Here is a 6,802-nt window from a genome sequence, read left to right as displayed (position 1 = left end):
TCCGGAAATGAAGCAAACCAAAAGAAAGCAAGAATCTTGGGATGCAATTCACAGGTGAAAGTTTTGACTGGTTGCTAGAGTTAAAAAGCTTTTTAGAAAAGAGGAAAGTGAATCAAAGAATGAAGATGTTTGTAGATGACATATCAGAACAAAGGGAAGAGTCAGTGAACTGAAAGGAATGAGGGAGAAAAGTCTTTTTAGAAAGTGGGATATGCTGAGCTCTGAGGTAGTTAGCAAATAAAAATTCAACACTTATTAATAAAGTACATGCTTTTGGAGAAGTGACAAGGAAGTTCACACTTTAACGAGTGGAAAAAAAATTCCTTTTACTCATAAATACATTTACCCTATTACATTTGAAGAGTAATTTGTTTTCTCCTCATTAATAGTCTTAGTTGATTTTTAAAACTCGTTTCATTTAGAAATTGTAAAGATTTCTTTAACTTCCCAGTCCAATTGTTTACGTTTGTTCAGAGAGCAAATTCACGGTAGCTGAACTGTCCTTGAAAAGTCAACCATTCACAACAACTTTTATGGCTTTCCAAAACCATGGGTAAAATAAAACATAAATCAAAGGGTTCATGTCTGAGTTATAACAAGTGCACCAATAGCAAATCTCATAAGTTTTGGGAGGGGTTATGAGGCCTATAAAAGAATCAATCAATGAGTCAATACTATACAGTGACCATGAAGTCATAAATGCTACCACAGTGATACCCAGGGTTTTCACTGCTTTTCACTCTCTCTTGGCCACTCTGGATATAAATCAACTAGCTGATGAAAATTCTATTTTGCCCCCAGTATCTTCAACCTTTTTATCCTGTTGTCTACCCATAAGAAAAATATTGCTATAAAGAGTTATTATAACAAGAATAGGTATGAAGCAAGATAGAAAACCTATCAACACCCAGTTTTGATTTACAACGGTCTGACAACCTCCTACACAGTTGAGGGCACTAGATAATTCCTCCAGCCCATCATCATAAGCACCTGTGAAGAACACGGCACCACTGTATACAAGGGGCAGGATCCAGGAGATGCCGATGCATGTCCCCGACACGGACACCGTGAACTTGGTAGGATAGACCAGAGGCTCAGTAACAGCGATGTACCTGTCGATGGAGATGAAGCACAGGTGGAAGAGGGAAGAGTAACAAAATGCCACATCACAGCACGTGTGGAAGGTACAGAAACTCGGCCCAAAGTACCAGCAGCCCTCCACAGACCTGACCGTGCTGAAGGGCATGACGGTCACCCCCACCAGAAAGTCAGCACAGGCCAGAGAGGCGATGAGAAAATTGGTTGGCGAGTGCAGCTGCTTGAAATGCAGGATGGAAATCACCACCAGAGGGTTTCCAAAAACAGCCAGCACAGCCCCCAAGCTGAACAGTGTGTGGAGAATGAGCCGGGGTCCGGGCGAGTAGGGGGCTTTCGCGCAGGATCTGGTCAGAGTCATGTTCTGGTAGCAGAGCTCTGGGCTGCAGGTAAGGACAGGTGCTGCTCCTGATGCTGCTGTTTACATGTGGAGAATTCTGTGTTTCTTCATTTTCACAGAGGAAGTGGGATTTTACTTCTCAACACATCTGGGAAAAAATCCACAAGGATGTCTAAAGGAATGATCAGATAGGATGTTTATTATATTTTTCAATCTACCATTTTTATGATAAATCTATTGATTTCTATAATAAAATTAAAATTATATAATAAAAGATTACTGAGGGGTTGATGTCAATTAAAAAACATTTGGTTGCCTTAATTTGATAAAATTTCCTTTTAGTCATAAATATCTTTATTTTCTACCTTTAGCATTTCTCTTTGCAACAGTCATTGATACGGTATGTAACTCTGGGACTGAAGGATCACCTCTTCTTATCCTTATCTCAGCATTGCTTTACTAGGACATGTAGTCCTTCCAGATAAATAAATGCCATCAACGGGAAAATCCCTGCATGGAATCCCTATAGCATAAGGTGTGTGAACTGGTAGGTTATTTTCGACAGTGATTTTTAGGAATGTTTTTCTTTTATTTTTTCATGTTTTCTTTATTAATTTGAGTGTGTGTGTGTGCATGAGAGGGAGAGGGGCAGCGAGAGAGGGAGAGGGAGAGAATCCCAAGCAGGCTCCACGCTGTCAGCACAGAGCCCAACGCTGGGCTCCGTCTCAGGAACCGAACCCTGAGATCATGACCTGAGCCTAAATCAAGAGTTGGACCCTTAACCGACTTACACACCCAGGTGCCCTGATCATTAAAGCCTTTATAACAAATAACTGACAACCTTGAATTCTGAAATTAGCATAAATACCTTTCAAAATTGAATGCAAAATAAAAATATTTTTAGATAAACAAAACCCAAGAATCTTCATTGCCAGCATACCCACACAAAAGGAAAAAACTAAAGGAGTTTTCAAGGCAGAAAAAAACTAATCCCAGAGGAAACACTGTAGTGTGGGAAGTAACAAAGTGTGCCACAGAGTGTCAATATCAGAAAAATAAAATGAATGCTAAAAGTAAAAATAAATATCTCTTTGACTTAAATTATACGCAGAATTAAAATAAATGACCACAGTATCAATAAAATGGACTAGACAAACGGAGTTAAAGTGTATATTGAAATTCCTGGCAATCTTTTGCATTGCTCTGAATTAGCAAAATTATGAACTTATTGGAGAATTTAATTAATCAGGGATACATATTAAAACTCCAGGACTCCAACAGAATAATATGTTAGTCCAATTTATAATTTCATAGGAGAAAGAGTGAATAATAAAAAAAGTAATTTATTTAAAAAAATTTTTTTTCAACGTTTATTTATTTATTTGGGACAGAGAGAGACAGAGCATGAACGGGGGAGGGGCAGAGAGAGAGGGAGACACAGAATCAGAAACAGGCTCCAGGCTCTGAGCCATCAGCCCAGAGCCTGATGCGGGGCTCGAACTCACGGACCGCGAGATCGTGACCTGGCTGAAGTCGGACGCTTAACCGACTGTGCCACCCAGGCGCCCCTAAAAAAAGTAATTTAAAATGAGTCCAAAATGATAAAAGAACAAAAACAAAATGTGAAGAATGAAGAAAAATACTAAGATAGTTGACTTAAACCCAAATGCATCAATGATTATAATAAAATAGGAGAAGACTCATTCAAATTGGTAACAAACTTTTAGGCCTGGATTTCAAACTTCAGGACCAAATCTTTGGTTTTATTTACCCTGAGATTTGGAGAGAAGTCAAACAACCTAACTGCTCAGGAACTACAGGGTAGCTTCTCCGCCACAAATGTGTTTTCAAGATCAGCCTAAACTTAAAATTGAGGTATTTGTGAGATGTTGGGAATTTTCCGTGTTTTATGACATGGGATACGGTGTGTGAATATGACATCAAATTTGAAAAAAGTCTTCCTCAGATTTAACCAAACATTGCTTAAAGTGAGCTTTTCCAAGAATCTGCCACAGACAGATTTACTGACGTGGTGAGCAGACTTACTTCCTACTGCTGATTCTGCCGACTTCTTGTCCTGTCACTTTTCCACTTCCCAGCCTTCTGGGGGTGTGATTTCTTGGTATTTTCACCTTTCACGGTTACTTCCCTGTTACTTTCAATGCTCATTTTCTTCTTCCTCTTCTCTATTAATGTCATGTGCTCTTGGCCTTCCCCTAGACTCTTGTGTTTTTCGACCAACTTTCATTCCAACATTTTGTTTTGCTGGAGTTCTTGTCTTAAATCTCCTCAGCTCCCTCTGTTTCATGCTCTAGCGAGGAGTTGAGTTCCTCTTGTTCACCAGTGCTCTTCCAACAGCAAGGGAATCAGACATCCAGTTCAGATCTGACTCAAGCTTGAGATTTGATGTTTAAGGGACATTCTCCTTAGGACATCTCTCCATTGTGAAATTGACAAAATGATGTATTTATAACAATAACTATCTTTCCAACATGTTTATTTCACTTCACTTCTTCAACATCATGTGGGAATAGTTGCCTTTCATAATGTATTATAAATATTGTCACTGTTGGTTATAATGCAAACTTACAATGTCATATATTTATAGAAGATGATATATTCAACAAATTATGTTTGGACATTTACCTTGGAGGAAAAAAGTTATATCCTTCCTCTACAAACACTTGAATATCTATATCTATATATCTATATCTATATCTATATCTATATCTATATTTATATCTGTATCTAAATAGATAGATGTTCCCCTGGGACAGATCTGAGTATAAAATACAAAACCATAGGGGTGCCTGGGTGGCTCAGTTGGTTAAGCATTCAACTTTAGCTCAGGTCATGATCTCACAGCTTGTGGGTTTGAGCCCCGTGTTGGGCTCTGTGCTGACAGCTCAGAGCCTGGAGCCTGCTTCAGATTCTGTGTCTCTTTCTCTCTCTGCCCCCCCCACCTCGTATTCTGTCTCTCTCTCTCTCTGTCTCAAAAATAAACATTAAAAAAATTTTTTTTTAATTCAAAACCATAAAAATTTAGAAAAAATACTGAATACTTTCATAGTTTCAAATGGTAAATTTTGGAAGATTTAACATAAACTTAAAATTTCCATATAATAAAGTTTAGAAAAGATAAACTTGGAAAAAACTCTTTGGAACATCTATTGTGCTCTAATTGATTTAGTTGAAATGAGCAAGACAGATTTTTTTTTTTTCCAAGCACTTTAACCTTAAAAGCCAAAGCCCTGTTCAGAAAAGAAAGAGCTGATAGTCACTGGATTTGAGGAAGTTATGCACACTATCAAAAATTTCCCTGTATTCCAGAATAAGAGTAGGAAAGATAATTGGATGGCCAAAATAAGGGAGAAAGTAGTGGGGATCTCTGAGACAGGAGTGCCCCATCTCTCCCTCTCTGGAACAGGGTTTAGAAAGGGCAAAAATTGACATGCCAGTGCAGTTCGTTTAATAATATCCCCTTGAAAGAGATCCATATCCTAATACTTGGAACCTACCACTGTTAATCCTGTTCGGAAAAAAATATTTTTGCAGATGTGACTAAATTAAAAATCTTGACGTGGAGGAATCATCCTGGGTTAACTGGGAGAGCCCTAAATGCTATCTCAAGTGTCCTTATAAGAAAGAAGCACAGGGAGCTGACACACAGCAAGAAGGCAGTGTGACCACACAGGTAGAGATTGGAGTGTTGGGGCCAGAAGCAACGGAGTGCCAGCAGCCAGCGGAAGCCGGAAGAGGCCAGGATGGATTCTCCCCCACATCCTCCAGAGGGCGTGAGGCTATGTAGGCACATTGATTTTGGTTCAATACAACTGATTCCATGTTTCTGCCCTCCAGAATTCTAAGAGAATAAATTTGTGCTGTGTTAAACCAACAGGGGCGGTGGTAATTTGTTACAGTAACCACAGGAAACTAACATAGTCAGGTAGGTTTAAGGGGAAAAGATCCAAGTGCAAGGGCAACTCATTCTCCTTCCTTGTGCAGAATTCACGGGGCAGAAATGGCTACATAGGCTGTCTGAGCATACAGCTTGAGACAGCACCACAGAGCACCCCACTGCTCTGCATGGTACAAGGACAGTAAAAATTCCTGAGCCCCTGAGGGTGCCATGGAGTCATGACAGGTCCTCGAAACCCCACCAAATGTTTGACTGCCTGTGATGCCACAAGCGTAGGGGAATTCTTCTGAGAAAGGCACTGGAATTGGCCGATAAAAGTAAGAATTAAAGGAGCCTTGCTGTCAGATATGAGGAATGACTACTCTGTGACAGAAGAGGACCAAAGTCCAGAGACCAGGAAGGACATCTTATTGGACATCATTGTAGGTAGATGGTCACCCAGATCAGATCTCTAATCCACAGAATCACTGTTGATGGGTGACTGACACAGTAGGGAAGGTAGAGAAAACCCAGATTGACAGAGAGGAAGTTTCTATCACCTGGAGGTTAGGGAGCTTGGCCCAGAAATGAGGTAAATTTATAATTGTAGAGCATAGAGAACACAAAATCTGGAGCTAAATTGCTTGGATGCAAATCCCCAGCTCACCATTTACTAGACGTTTACCCTGGGCAAGTGATTAACTTGTAATGTTTCAGTAAAATAGTCACGATGACTTCATGTGTTCTTCTTGCTGTGACGATTTAATGATTTAATACGTATAAAACACTTAGATATAGCAAGTGTTCAAAAGCTGTTTGCTACTGTTATAGTGATAGTTGCTTTAACAATACGGTAGCATGTTTTGTATACCTGAATCTGTGCCCTGTGATTCACGAAGACACTTGTGGGTTTTTCCGGCATTTCTGTAATGTTTTAGGAAGGATTTCTGTAAAACGGATTGTTAAAAGCCATAACAATCTGATAATGAGCTATTATCCAAATTGTAAGAATATTCATACAAAGATGTTAGGTAGGTGCTCTGCAGTTATAGTAGGCTGAGAAATACCTGATTGCTATGATGAGACAGAGTTGAAAGAGAACTTCAGCATGTTTTCAATATCCTGAAAGTAATTAGCAGAGGCTGAGGGGTGGGGAGAGATGATGGAAGGAGGGAAGGAAAACTAGAGAGAAAATGACAGACTACTCTGACGTAACTCAAATCTCCAAGTCTTAGCTGAGGACGCCGAGAAGGAAGGCCTTGAAGGCAGATAAGTAAGAATTAATATCTCAATTTCAACAAAAGTGGCATTTTTCTTGGAGCTAGAGGAAAGACTGATGAGGGTACAGTGGCTGTGAAACCTGAAAAAGCTAAGGCAGCATGCCCCTCACCGTGCCACACGTGGGTGGTCTGGAACACGCGTAAGAGACATCGGATTCGTAGTCTAGAGGCGGCTATTGTTAAGCACAT

At 39.8% G+C, this 6,802-nt stretch overlaps 1 pseudogene; it reads right to left on the bottom strand.

The window, feature by feature from the left end:
• Nucleotides 1-460: 460 nt before the first annotated feature.
• On the bottom strand, nt 461-6,802 carry LOC115515002 (annotated as a pseudogene).

This window comes from Lynx canadensis, chromosome B2, assembly GCF_007474595.2.
Source record: "Lynx canadensis isolate LIC74 chromosome B2, mLynCan4.pri.v2, whole genome shotgun sequence".
Taxonomy (NCBI): Eukaryota; Metazoa; Chordata; class Mammalia; order Carnivora; family Felidae; genus Lynx; species Lynx canadensis.
This window is presented reverse-complemented; position numbering and strand designations above follow the sequence as displayed.